Below are 15,629 nucleotides of genomic sequence, written 5' to 3'. Positions count from 1 at the left end.
TAAAAAATGCTCACCACTTATCAAAAGTAAGAAAATTGTTTTAAAATCTCTTATAGGGTGCTTAATGAGTTATCGGTAGGTAAAGTTCGGTAGTTCATTAGGTATTCTACGAGATCATGTTATGCCTTACCTCGGGTAAGGTTTGACATCTATAGTTCTCTGTACACAAAAATTTGAATCTAATTTGTTAAATCAGAAATTCCTTATAAGGGTTGATTGTAAGAGTGGTAAAGAGATACTTTTAAAAGATGTTAAAAACATTGCTTCAAAACAAATCTTCGCTAGATGGCAAGCCATCTTATCTGCATTTGACTTTGATATAGAATTCATTAAGGGAGGAAATAATTCTTTGCCTGATTTTTTAACTCGTGAATTTCTTACAGGAGATGAGTTCAAAGGCACCAATGACTCCCTCAAAGCGAACCTATGAGGTATCGCCTCCTCCGCCTAAAATGGTGGATAAACTCAGAGAAGATGCTTATGCTGTCAGCATCAAAGCTAATAATGCAAAAGAGGTTAATTACCCCTACATCCCTATCAGCTATTGTTTCCTTATGCCAATGGATAAAAAACATAAGGACCTAAAACCTTATGAGGTTGCCAATTTTTACACTGAGCACCATACAGTGAATCCTTATTTACCCAAGGACTACACTTATTACCAAGCCATCTTAGTCGAAACTGATTCGGTTGTCTTTTCTCCAACAGAAAGGTCCGCTAATGAGTGGGCATTCAGCAAATTCATAATTAAAAGGATAATATCCTATGATGAATGGGGAGATTCTCTGTTCAAGCCAAAGAAATTAAATTTTGGAAAACCTAGGTACTTTAATTATTTTGATTATATGCAAGCCTGGACTGGAGCCTTAAAATATGAAAATAGGCAAAGGAAGTTTAGCTGGTTCATACAGTTCCAGTTAGACAAAGATTCTTGGGAATTTCCCTCTTAGTTTTATGAATGGTTTTTCAATTGGGGACTTTTTCTTATAGCTCTACCTAATAAGGTCAAAGAAGTTTATGAGTAGTTTGCTGACTCAAATAAATCCTTAAAGGATCCAAGACTATTATTCACTATCCTATATAAAATTCTCTGGATAGTTAGATGGGATTATATTATCTCAAAAAAGAAATATAAAAAATTTTCCGAGTTCTCTATAGAGCCTATTCCATGATTAACTCGAAGAGTCCTAATTAAATGGTGGGATAAATGTGAGTTCTTTGAACCGCCTTCAATCTACTCCTCCAAAGGACTAATCCATCTGGCTAAAAAGCCATCAGTATCTAGTCCATTAGTCTCTTCAAATCTTACTGACCTATTCAAAGATCTACTCAAGTCAGTACCAAAAGACAAGCTTCGCCGATAGTTGTTCAATGCATTATCAGAAGACGACAAAGAAGCCAGCTCAAAAGCAAAAGATTCGGCTGAGTGTTCAAGAGCCCACGATAAAGAAGAAAGTGACAGTGACACTGACATGGAAGGACAATACCTTGAAGACAACCAAGACCCTTATGGACTGTAGAGGGTAAGAAGATTCTTATCAGCACTAAAAGTGTCTGTGTTAAAGCATCTGTCATGTCTAAAAGACACACTACTGATAGCCATCCACTACTACCAGCCATCCACTCATCCACTCATCCTTGTCTGCCACTAAAAGTGACATCCTCAATGACGCCAGAAGATTCTCTCCAGCTCCTATAAGAAGGACTCCGGACCTGCTGATGAGAATCAAGCTACATCCACACCAAAGGATTTCATCCAAGGTCCAATTACTAGAGCTAGAGCTAAATCACTTCAGAATTTAATTTGTGAAATCTTAAGGAGCAAGGATTATAAGCTGGAATGGCATGAAGAAAATTATAAAGGATTAAATTTGGTGAAAATTAAGCTTGGAAGTGACCAGGTGTCATGTGGAGCATCAGGTTACATGGAATAAACTGTGGACATGCATGTACTAGATCCAACCCATGTACATGCATCTGCTGGCACCTTTTTGAAAGAATATTCCTTGCTATTATAACCACCTCTCTTTTGGACTTAAATGCCCTTATTTGCTGCTGTATTAAATTTACTTTTTGTAAGGAGTTTTTAGACTTTTGATAGATTAATTTTTGTTTGGACTTAAAGCTCCTTGCAGCTATTATTAAAGTAGAGATATTTTTGTCTTCAGTTTTGGAGCCAAGAGACTATAAATACAAGTGTAATGAGAGAGTGGAGGACACTTTTAATATTAATGAAAGATTGTTTCTGCTCCTTTAGTGAGTAAATTAGCTGTTGCCTTTGTTCTTGTGAAGCTCATTAACTTGCTGAGATTTCTATCTTTCAAGGTTTAATGTGCATAATATTCTTGGTTTATTCATTCTCCATATGAATTAGGTCAAGAATCCTATTTCTGATATTTTCTTTGAATTACACTGCAATCTGATTGTGTTGGTTCAAAGAATCAAATTCATACATCTTAATTTGGTGCTTTCCATATTGTTCCTTTAATCCTTGAATGTGGGTTTTCAAGTTACCAATTACTTGAAGGTTCACATCAGTTTTGGTATCAGAGCAAAGGGACGTCCAAACAAGGTAGATTCTCTATTTGCTTCTTATTCTTTGTGTGTTTGTTACCTTTTTCATATTTGCTGTTTGGCTCTAGTTCCATATTTGTTTCTTCTTCTTCACCTTGCATCTGGTTCTTTCTTGCTAAACCTTGTTTTGCTTCTTATTGTGTTTCTGTTATTCGCATTTTTGTTCATTGTATGCTTGACCGAAGTTGGCTCTTGGGGTTTAGTATGACTTGTTTGTTTAAAAATTTGTTTTGTTGAGTTTGTCTTAGGGTTTTGGGTTAATCAAGCCAAAGCCATTATTCTAGCGATCCATCTTGCTTCCTTCATTTTGATATCAAGCATTAGAGATTATTTGGGCCATTGAGTTCGACTTACCTATTAGGCCTGAAACTTTACCAGCATTATTTGGGTGTGTTTAAGACGTTGGGAGTAAATTTTGGGGGTTGTTTGATATTGTTTGCCTACTGAACCAAAATTTTGCGGTAGACTCGATCAAATTAAGTTCACATAGCAAATAGACCCAGAAATTCCTGAAAACTTACAAGGTGTTTATACCCCACTTCAGTAGTTCCCAAATTAAATTTGCAGCAGAATCAATCAAATTAAGTTCACATAGCAAATATACCCAGAAATTTCTGAAAATTTATCGGGTGTTTATACCCTACTTCAGTAGCTCCCAAATTAAATTTCAGCTTAAATTTCTTCCGTTTGTGTGGGGAACCAAAATTTTGTGACAGACCCGATCAAATTAAGTTCACATTGCAAATCAGCCCATAAATTCCTAAAAATTTACAGCTTGTTTGTGCCACATTTGAGCTATTCTCAAATTAAATGTCAGCTCAAAATTTAACCGTTTGTGTGGGAAACCAGAATTTTGCGGCAGACACGATTAAATTTGGTTACATTGTAATCTTGTCAAAAAAAGCCTAAAATTCTAGCAGCAATTAGTCAGTATTGGATTGCATTTGCCTTCTCAATTTTAGATCAAAATACACTCGTTTGCTTGGTGATCCTAAATTTATGCAATTCTTGGTGTATTGTGTGAACTGCTGGTAATTGTGATAAGTTGGTGGCAAACTTGGATATTTAAGCTTGATATCACTTCTTTAGGTTGTCTCTTTTCCAGCTTACTACTTTTTTATTTTTGGTGTCTTCTTTCTTGATTCCTTTTTGCATTACATTTCCATACTTGAGCTTTTCTTTTCTTGACTTCTTGAGTCACATTATTGCTTTCTTGATTACTCGTTTTGATCCGTCACGTTCAAGAATTTTATTGTGTTAAATTTTTGTGAGTATAGTCTTAGTTTGAGTTACTTGAGTTTGATAAGAACTTGTGGACATAGCCAAGAGAAGTAAAAGGCACAGAGTGGTGAGTTCATAAGAGGGCAAAAGCCTTGTTGAGTTAAACACGAGTGGAGTGTCCCCTGTTGAGTGTAAACACGTAAGGGAGTGAGTGAGGTGTTTTCTTTACACTAACCATTTTCTTGCAGGTCTGAAAACATGTCTAGAAGGGGTGATGGTAGTGAGGGGGAAGGTGAAAATCCATTCTACATGCAGGCTGTCAGACAACAATTTGAAAGATTGAATGTTGTGTGCAATGGAATCATAGATAGGTTGGAAAGATTGGAGCAAAGAGATAGGCAAAATGAGAGAAGGCCAAATAGGAGGGATCTTGTACCTCCAGTAGTTGAATCTGATGAAGATGAGGTTGATAACTATGATTTTGAGGTTGAAAGACCTAGGAGGGGTAGGTATGAGAGAAGAGATGAAGATAGGAGGATAAGAAGAGAGGAATAGGGTAGATGACAATATCAAAAGTATTAAAATGAGCATCCCTTCTTTCTAAGGGAAAAATGATCCGGATGTGTATCTAGAATGGGAAAGGAAGGTAGAAGCTATCTTTGACTGTCATCACTATTCAGAGAAGAAGAAAGTAAAGTTAGTAGCAGTAGAATTTACTGATTATGCTTTGGTATGGTGGGATCAAGTGTTGATTAGTAGAAGGAGAAATTATGAGCAATCAATTGCAACCTGGGGTGAGATGAAAACTATAATGAGAAGGAGATTTGTTCCTAGTCATTACTATAGAGAGCTACATTAGAGGTTACAAAGATTGACTCAAGGTTCTAAAAGTGTTGAAGATTATCATAAAGAAATGGAAATTGCTATGATTAGAGCAAATGTGGAGGAGGATAGAGAAGCCACCATGGCTAGATTCTTGAATGGGCTAAACAAGGAGATTGCTCATATTGTTGAGTTACATCACTATGTTGAGTTGGAGGATATGGTTCACATGGCTGTGAAGGTAGAAAGGCAACTTAAAAGCAAGTCAAAATTTGGAGGAAATGCAGGTACTTCTTCATCTTGGAAGTCTAACTGGAAGAAGGAGGATAGGGAAAAGGCTGTTAGCAACTATAAGAAAAATAAGGATAAGGAAAAGAAGGTGGAGAAGAAATTTGTAGAAAGTAAAGGAAAGGAGGTTGCAACTGCTACCCGAAATAGAGATGTGAAGTGTTTTAGGTGTTTGGGTAGTGGACACATAGCTTCTCAATGCCCTAACAAGAGAGTCATGGTCATGAGAGAAAATGGTGAGATAGAAACGAAGGAGGAAATTGTGAGTGATTCCACATCTTCAAGGGAGGAGGATGCAGAGGTAGAATATGCTGCTGAAGGAAGTGCTCTAGTGATTATGAGAGCATTAAATACTCAAGTAAAGGAGGATGTTGGTGATGAATTGCAAAGAGAAACAATTTTCCATACAAGGTGTCTTATCCAAGACAAAGCTTGTAGTGTCATCATTGATGGGGGAAGTTGTGCCAATGTTGCTAGTACTACTTTGGTGCAGAGATTAGGGTTGAGGACTTTGAAACACCCTAGACCCTATAAATTGCAGTGGTTGAATGAATGCGGTGAGGTGAAAGTAGCAAAACGTGTGCTGATTTCCTTTGCAATAGGAAAGTATCAAGATGAGGTTATGTGTGACGTGGTTCCAATGCAAGCTGGCCATTTACTACTTGGCCGACCATGGCAATTTGATAGAAAGGTGATCCACGATGGGTATAAAAATAGGTATTCTTTTGAAATGAATGGAAGGAAAATCATTTTGGCACCTATGACACCAAAACAGATTTATGAAGACCAAACAAGGCTTAAGCAAGCAATGGGAGAGGTAAAATCAAGAGTGGCCGAAAAGAGAGCGGAGAAGAAAAGGAGTGAAAAGAAATTAACTGAAAATGTTGTGAGTGAGCAAGACAAGGGTGGTTATGAGGAAAGAAAAGAGAGTAAAGAAAACATTCCAAGAGTGCTTGAAAAAGGTGAAACTTCGGCCCAAAAGGAGAGCTGTGCGGAAAGAGGGGAGAGAAAATTAAGCTTGCATGCTAAAGGAAGAGATGTGAGGAATGCCATGTTTGCCAACAAGCAAATGTTATTAATTGTGTTTAAGGACTCTTGTTTATCCCCATCTGACCTTGACCCCAATTTCCTAGTGTTGTTGTCTCCCTTTTGCAGGAATATGAGGATGTGCTACCTGAGGAGATGCCAGCTGGACTACCACCTATTCGAGGGATTGAGCACCAAATTGATTTTGTACCTAGAGCAGTTATTCCCAACCGTCCAGCCTATAGAACTAATCCTGAAGAAACCAAAGAATTACAAAGGAAAGTTGAGGAATTGCTAGCTAAGGGTTACGTGAGAGAAAGTATGAGCCCTTGTGCTGTACCCGTCCTTTTAGTACCAAAGAAAGATGGCGCATGGCGCATGTGTGTGGATTGTAGGGCGGTCAACAAAATCACTGTAAAGTATCGCCGCCCTATACCTAGATTGGATGATATGTTGGATGAACTTTGTGGTGCGTGTGTTTTTACCAAAATTGACTTGAAAAGCGGATATCATCAAATTCGCATGAAAGTAGGTGATGAATGGGAGACTGCATTTAAAACAAAGCATGGACTATATGAGTGGTTGGTGATGCCTTTTGGGCTAACTAATGCTCCTGGCACTTTTATGAGATTGATGAATCAATTTCAAAAAATAAATTTGCAACATTTGTAGCATCATCAGTTTTATGGCATGGAATAAAATGTGCCATTTTTGAAAACCTGTCAACAACAACAAAAATTGAATCATGACCTTGTTTAGACCTAGGTAATCCCAACACAAAATCCATAGACAAATGAACCCAAGGATCACTAGGGGTAGGCAAAGGTGTATTTGTACCTTGTGGCAAAACTCTAGATTTAGCCTTAGCACACACAATGCACCTAGCACATACTCTTTCAACATCTCTTTTTATATTCGGCTAATAAAAATGTTCCTTCAATACATCTAAAGTTTTGGCAACACCAAATTGACCCATTAATCCACCAGCATGAGACTCATTCACAAGTAATTCATGCATGGAACTCTTAGGCACACACAATCTATTTTCTCTAAACAAATATCCATCATGCCTATAAAACTTCTCAAAAGCATTCTTTTCACAAGCTGCATACACTCTAGCAAAGTCATCATCTTTAGCATATAATTCTTTCACATATTCGAATCCTAATAACTTTGCATCAAGAAGGGCAAGAAGGTTATACCTTCGAGATAAGGCATCAGCCACAACATTTTCTTTCCCATGTTTGTATTGAATCACATATGGGAAGGTCTCAAGGAACTCAACCCATTTTGCATGGCGCCTACTCAACTTATTTTGCCCCTTGATATGCTTCAATGACTCATGATCTGTGTGGATGACAAATTGCTTTGGCCAAAGGTAATGTTGCCATGTTTCCAAGGCACGTACCAATGCATACAACTCCTTGTCATATGTAGAATAGTTTAAAGCTGCTCCATTAAGCTTCTCACTAAAGTATGCTATTGGTCTCTTTTCCTGCATTAAAACGGCTCCAATACCTATTCCTGATGCGTCACACTCAATCTCAAAAGTTTTAGAAAAATTAGGTAAAGCCAATACAGGAGCGGAACATAACATCTCTTTAATTTTGTGAAAAGCATCATCTTGTTTCTGTTCCCAAACAAAATTAACATTCTTTTTGACAAGATCATTCAATGGTGCTGCAATGGTACTGAAATTCTTAATAAATCTTCTATAGAAACTAGCTAGTCCATGAAAACTACGTACTTCAGATGCAGTCTTTGGAATGGGCCAGTCTCTAATAGCTCTAATTTTTTCATCATCAACTTCAACACCATTAGCACTAATGACAAATCCTAAAAAGACAACCTTTTCCATGCAAAATGAACATTTCTTCAAGTTAGCATATAATTTTTCCTTTCTTAACACATCGAATACAGCCCTTAAATGATGCATATGTTCATTCATGCCTCTCAGAAACCAATATATCATCAAAATAAACAACAACAAATTTTCCAATAAAAGCACGCAACACATGATTCATCAATCTCATAAAAGTGCTAGGAGCATTAGTTAGCCCAAAAGGCATCACTAACCACTCATATAGTCCATGTTTTGTTTTAAATGCAGTCTTCCATTCATCACCTACTTTCATGCGAATTTGATGATATCCGCTTTTCAAGTCAATTTTGGTAAAAACACAAGCACCACAAAGTTCATCCAACATATCATCCAATCTAGGTATAGGATGGCGATACTTTCTGATGATTTTGTTGACCGCCCTACAATCCACACACATGCGCCATGTGCCATCTTTCTTTGGTACCAAAAGGATGGGTACAGCACAAGGGCTCATACTTTCTCTCACATATCCCTTAGCTAGCAATTCCTCAACTTGCCTTTGTAATTCTTTGGTTTCTTCAGGGTTACTTCTATAGGCTGGATGGTTGGGAATAATCGCCTGTGTACAAAATCAATCTGGTGCTCAATCCCTCGAATAGGTGGTAGTCCAGTCGGCATCTCCTTCGGTAGCACATCCTCATATTCCTGCAAAAGGGAGACAACAACACTAGGCAAATTGGGGTCAAGGTCAGATGTGGATAAACAAGAGTCCTTAAACACAATTAATAATATTTACTTGTTGGCAAACATGGCATTCCTCACATCTCTTCCTTTAGCATACAAGCTTAATTTTCTCTCCCCTCTTTCCGCACAGCTCTCCTTTTGCGCCAAAGATTCACCTTTTTCAAGCACTCTTGGAATGTTTTCTTTACTCTCTTTTCTTTCCTCACAACCACCCTTGTCTTGCTCACTCACAACATTTTCACTCAATTTCTTTTCACTCCTTCTTTTCTTCTCTGCTCTCTTTTCGGCCACTCTTGATTTTTCCTCACCCATTGCTTGCTTAAGCCTTGTTTGGTCTTCATAAATCTGTTTTGGTGTCATAGGTGCCAAAATGATTTTCCTTCCATTCATTTCAAAAGAATACCTATTTTTATACCCATCGTGGATCACCTTTCTATCAAATTGCCATGGTTGGCCAAGTAATAAATGGCCAGCTTGCATTGGAACCACGTCACACATAACCTCATCTTGATACTTTCCTATTGCAAAGGAAATCAATACTCGTTTTGTTACTTTCACCTCACCACATTCATTCAACCACTGCAATTTATAGGGTCTAGGGTGTTTCGAAGTCCTCAACCTTAATCTCTGCACCAAAATAGTACTAGCAACATTGGCACAACTTCCCCCATCAATGATGACACTACAAGCTTTGTCTTGGATAAGACACCTTGTATGAAAAATTGTTTCTCTTTGCAATTCATCATTGAGTCAATTTTCGTAATCTCTGATGTAGCTCTCTATAGTAATGACTAGGAACAAATCTCTTCCTCATTATAGTTTTCATCTCACCCCAGGTTGCAATTGATTGCTCATAATTTCTCCTTCTACTAATCAACACTTGATCCCACCATACCAACTGCTGCTAACTTTACTTTCTTATCCTCTAAATAGTGATGACAATCAAACACAGCTTCTACCTTCCTTTCCCATTCAAGATACACATCCGGATCATTTTTCCCTTGGAAAGAAGGGATGCTCATTTTAATACTTTTGATATTGTCATCTACCCTATTCCTCTCTCTTTCCTCTCTTCTTATCCTCCTATCCCCATTCCTCCTATCTTCAGCACTTCTCTCATATCTACCCCTCCTAGGTCTTTCAACCTCAAAATCATAGTTATCAACCTCAACTTCATCAGATTCAACTACTGGAGGTACAAGATCCCTCCTATTTGGCCTTCTCTCATTTTGCCTATCTCTTTGCTCCAATCTTTCCAACCTATCTATGATTTCATTGCACACAAAATTCATTCTTTCAAATTGTTGTCTGACAGCCTGCATGTAGAATGGATTTTCACCTTCCCCCTCACTACCATCACCCCTTTTAGACATGTTTTCAGACCTGCAAGAAAATAGTTAGTGTAAAGAAAACACCTCACTCACTCCCTTACGTGTTTACACTCAACAGAGGACACTCCACTCGTGTTTAACTCAACAAGGCTTTTTCCCTCTTATGAACTCACCACTCTGTGCCTTTTACCTCTCTTGGCTATGTCCACAAGTTCTTATCAAACTCAAGTAACTCAAACCAAGACTGTACCCATAAAAATTTAACACACAATAAAATTCCTGAACGTGACGGATCAAAGCGAGTAATCAAGAAAACAATAATGTGATTCAAGAAGTCAAGAAAAGAAAAGCTCAAGTATGGAAATGTAATGCAATAGGAATCAAGAAAGAAGACACCAAAATAAAAGAGTAGTAAGCTGGAAAAGAGACAACCTAAAGTAGAGATATTAAGCTTAAATATCCAAGTTTGCCACCAACTTATCACAATTACCAGCAGTTCACACAATACACCAAGAATTGCATAAATTTAGGATCACCAAGCAAATGAGTGTATTTTGATCTAAAATTGAGTAGGCAAATGCAACCCAATACTGACTAATTGCTGCAAGAATTTCACGCTTTTCTTGACAGACTTACTATGTAAATCAAATATAATCGTGTCTGCCGCAAAATTTTGGTTCCCCACACAAACGATTAAATTTTGAGCTGAAATTTAATTTGAGAATAGCTCAAATGTGGCACAAATGGCCTGTAAATTTTCAGGAATTTCAGGGCTGATTTGCTATGTGAACTTAATTTGATCGGGTCTGCCGCAAAATTTTGGTTCCCCACACAAACGGATGAATTTTAAGCTGAAATTTAATTTGGGAACTACTGATATGGGGTATAAACACTCGGTAAATTTTCAGAAATTTCTGGGTATATTTGCTATGTGAACTTATTTTGATCGATTCTGCCGCAAAATTTTGGTTCCCTACACAAATGGTTGAATTTTAAGCTGAAATTTAATATGGGAACTACTGATATGGGGTATAAACACCTTGTAAATTTTCAGGAATTTCTGGGTCTATTTGCTATGTGAACATAATTTGATCGGGTCTGCCGCAAAATTTTGGTTCAGCAGGCAAACGATATCAAACAACCCCCAAAATTTACACCCAACGTCTTAAACACACCCAAATAATGCTGGTACAGTTTCAGGCCAAATTGGTAAGTCGAACTCAATGAACCAGATAATCTCTCATGCTTAATATCAAAATGAAGGAAGCAAAATGGATGGCTAGAATAATCGCTTTAGCTTGATTAAACCAAAACCCTAAGACAAACCCAACAAAAAAAATTTTTAAACAAACAGGTCCAACTAAACCCCAAGAGCCAAACAGCAAATATGAAGAAGGTAAGAAACACAAAGAATAAAAGGCAAATAGAGAATCTACCTTGTTTGGACGTTCCTTTGCTCTGATACCAAAACTGATGTGAACCTTCAAGTAATTGGTAACTTGAAAACCCACATTCAAGAATTAAATGAACAATATGGAAAGCACCAAATCAAGATGTATGAATTTGAATCTTTGAACCAGCACAATCAGATTGTTGTGTAATTCAAAGAAAATATCAGAAATGGGATTCTTGACCTAATTCATATGGAGAATGAATAAACCAAGAATATTATGCACATTAAACCTTGCAAGATAGAATCTCAGCAAGTTAATGAGCTTCACAAGAACAAAGGCAACAGTCAATTTACTCACTAGAGGAGCAGAAACAATCTCTCATTAATATTCAAGTGTGTCCTCCACTCTCTCATTACACTTGTATTTATAGCCTCTTGGCTTCAAAACTAAAGATAAAAATATCCCTACTTTAGTAACAGCTGTAAGGAGCTTTAAGTCCAAACAAAAATTAATCTATCAAAAGACTAAAAACTCCTTACAAAAAGTAAATTTAATGCAGCAGCAAATAAGGGCATTTAAGACCAAAAGAGAAGTGGTTATAACAGATGGAATATTCCTTGAAAAAGGTGCCAGCAGATACATGTACATGGGTTGGATCTGGTGCATGCATGTCCACAGGTTATTCCATGTAATCTAATGCTCCACGTGACACCTGGTCACTTCTAAGCATAATTTTCACCAAATTTAATCCTTTACATTTTTCTTCATGCCATTCCAGCTTATAATCCTTGCTCCTTATGATTTCACAAATTAAATTCTGAAGTGATTTAGCTCTAGCTCTAGTAATTGGACCTTGGATGAAATCCTTTGTTGTGGATGTAGCATGATTCTCATCACTAAATCAGCCCCCAGAAAGTGTTTTGTAGCTAAAGGTTCCAGTGGGGCGAATTGAGGGGAGATTTTAAATCGCTGCGCAACTAATGGAAGTTCTGCCTGAAATTTAGTATCACGTTCATTTGGGACGCAGCTAAGGTGATCGTAAAGTTCGAAAGAATTATGGGCAGGTTCGCTGTCATTTAGCTAAAACAGGCCCTAAAACAAGTTTTAAAGAAAACCAGGGTTGAAGATGACATTTCAGAAAGCTAAAGGAAGTTATTTGGGATATTTAAGGATTACTGTATGACAAAAATAAAAGTTAATTGATATGCTATCGAGGGTACTAAGGTAACAGATCTTTTTGGTGGTAATGAAATGGCAAAGACTAAACAAGTTATGAATAGTGAAACGTTTAAAATAAGAGCCAGACAACATAAAAACGGTGAAATAATGATATTAAAGGTAAGATAAAGGGTTCAAAAGATTTGACAGGGTTTCATGCGGATTTGGAGCCAAAGATTCAATCGGAATGAATAGAGGCAACATTTGAGATATTTTAAAGCTGCTTTTGACTGAAGGAAAACTTATTAGTTGTGCTTTCCGAGCCACTAGGACCGTCTTAGTGGCAAAGAAATGGCAAAATCCAAAAAAATCATGAATAGCAAGCGCTCAGAAAAATGATCAGTCAATTTAAAAACACTAAAGTGATTATATTAAAGGTAAAATAAAGGGTTTGGAAACATATGAAAAGGTTTCATACTGATCTGGAACCAAAGGTTGATTGGGGCGAGATCATAGATCACTAGGCAAATCATGTAATTTTAGTATGAAATTTAATATGTAGTCTATTTGGGACGCAACTGTGGCGACTGCACAGTTCGAATGAATTTTGGGCAGAATTGATGAGCATTCACTAAAACACGGTTTAAGAAAAATTTGGGTTAAGAGATGAAGATCACATTTCTGGAAGCTAAAACAAGTTATTTGGGATATTTTAATATTGTTTTTAAGGGAAATAAAAGTTAATTGATGTGCTATCGAAGGCACTAAGGTCGCACATCGTTTAGGCGGCAACGACACGATAAAAGACTGAACACGTTATGAATAGTAAAAAAGAAGAGTTAGAAAACTTAAAATCGATGAAATAATGATATGAAAGCCAAAGGATTTGAAAGATTTGACAAGGTTTCATACGGATTTGGAACCGAAGTTCAATTGGGGCAAATTGAGGCGAGATTTTTGGTTCGCCAGGCAAATGATGTAATTTTGACGTGAAATTTAATATGGGGTCCATTTGGGATGCAGCTAAAGTCGTTCTAAAGTTGGAACAAATTCATGTAAGTTTGACCAGGGCTCACTAAAATAGCCCCCAAAACGTGTTTTGTAGAAAATCAGGTTCGGACTTGAAGATTGCGTTTGCAGGAGCTGAAAAATGGTTAATTGGGATATCTTAAGGTTGTTGCTTTTGACCAAAATAGAACTCATTACATGTGCTTTTTGGGCCATTAGGATCATTTTGGCGGCAAAGAAACGACAAAAACTAAACAAATTATGTATAGCAAGTGCATAAAATAATGATCAGAAAATTTAAAAGCACTGAAATAACGATATCAAAGGCAAAATCAAGGAACAGGAATTATTTTGCACCGTTCACAACAGATTTGGAGTTAAAGGTTCCCGTAGGGCGAATTGAGGTGAGATTTTAGATCGATGGGCAACCTATGGAAGTTCTGCCTGAAATTTAGTATCATGTTTATTTGGGAAGCATCTAAGGTGGTCATAAAGTTCGAAAGAATTATGGGCAGGTTCGCTGTCAGTTACCTAAAACAGGCCCTAAAACAAGTTTTAAGGAAAACCAGCGTTGAAGATGACATTTCAGAAAGCTAAAACAAGTTATTTGGGATATTTAAGGATTACTTCATAACAAAAATAAAAGTTAATTGATATGCTATCGAGGGTACTAAGGTAACAGATCTTTTTGGTGGTAATGAAATGGCAAAGACTAAACAAGTTATGAATAGTGAAACGTTTTAAATATGAGTCAGACAACATAAAAATGGTGAAATAAAGATATTAAAGGAAAGATAAAGGGTTCAAAAGATTTGACAGGGTTTCATGCAGATTTGGAGCCAAAGATTCAATTGGAATGAATAGAGGCAACATTTGGGATATTTTAAAGCTGCTTTTAACTGAAAGGAAAACTTATTAGTTGTGCTTTTCGAGCCACTAGGATCATTTTAGTGGCAAAAAAATAGCAAAAGCCAAACAAATCATGAATAGCAAGCGCTCAAAAAAATGATCAGTCAATTTAAAAACACTAAAGTAATTATATTAAAGGTAAAATAAAGGATTTGGAAACATATGAAAAGGTTTCATACTGATCTGAGCCAAAGGTTGATTGGAAGGCCTCTCGACTTGCTCAAGAAGCAGAATGTAACTTAGGGAATAAGTTGTAAAAAGAGTGCTCTCTAAGTTTTCTGATATGCTATCGAGGGTACTAAGGTAACAGATCTTTTTGGTGGTAATGAAATGGCAAAGACTAAACAAGTTATGAATAGTGAAACGTTTTAAATATGAGTCAGACAACATAAAAATGGTGAAATAAAGATATTAAAGGAAAGATAAAGGGTTCAAAAGATTTGACAGGGTTTCATGCAGATTTGGAGCCAAAGATTCAATTGGAATGAATAGAGGCAACATTTGGGATATTTTAAAGCTGCTTTTAACTGAAAGGAAAACTTATTAGTTGTGCTTTTCGAGCCACTAGGATCATTTTAGTGGCAAAAAAATGGCAAAAGCCAAACAAATCATGAATAGCAAGCGCTCAAAAAAATGATCAGTCAATTTAAAAACACTAAAGTAATTATATTAAAGGTAAAATAAAGGATTTGGAAACATATGAAAAGGTTTCATACTGATCTGAGCCAAAGGTTGATTGGGGTGAGATCTTAGATCACTAGGCAAATTATGTAATTTTGGTTTGAAATTTAATATGGTGTCTATTTGGGACGCAACTGTGGCGACTGCACAGTTCGAACGAATTTTGGGCAGGATTGATGAACATTCACTAAAACACGGTTTAAGGAAAGCTTGGGTGAGGAGATGAAGATCACATTTCTGGATGCTAAAACAAGTTATTTGGGATATTTTAAGATTGTTTTTGATGAAAATAAAAGTTAATTAATGCGCTATTAAAGGCACTAAGGTCGCACATCGTTTAGGCGGCAACGACATGGTAAAAGACTGAACACGTTATGAATAGTAAAAAAGAAGAGTTAGAAAACTTAAAAACGGTGAAATAATGATATGAAAGCCAAAGTAAAGGATTTGAAAGATTTGATAAGGTTTCACAGGGATTTGGAACCGAAGTTCAATTGGGGCGAATTGAGGCGAGATTTTGTCTCGCCAGGCAAATGATGTAATTTTGATGGGAAATTTAATATTGGGTCCATTTAGGATGCAGTTAAAGTCATTCTAAAGTTGGAACAAATTCCATGTAAGTTTGACCGGGGCTCACTAAAATAGCCCCCA

The sequence above is a fragment of the Hevea brasiliensis genome, chromosome 2, assembly GCF_030052815.1.
Source record: "Hevea brasiliensis isolate MT/VB/25A 57/8 chromosome 2, ASM3005281v1, whole genome shotgun sequence".
Classification (NCBI taxonomy): domain Eukaryota; kingdom Viridiplantae; phylum Streptophyta; class Magnoliopsida; order Malpighiales; family Euphorbiaceae; genus Hevea; species Hevea brasiliensis.
Note: the sequence above shows the minus strand (reverse complement) of the source record.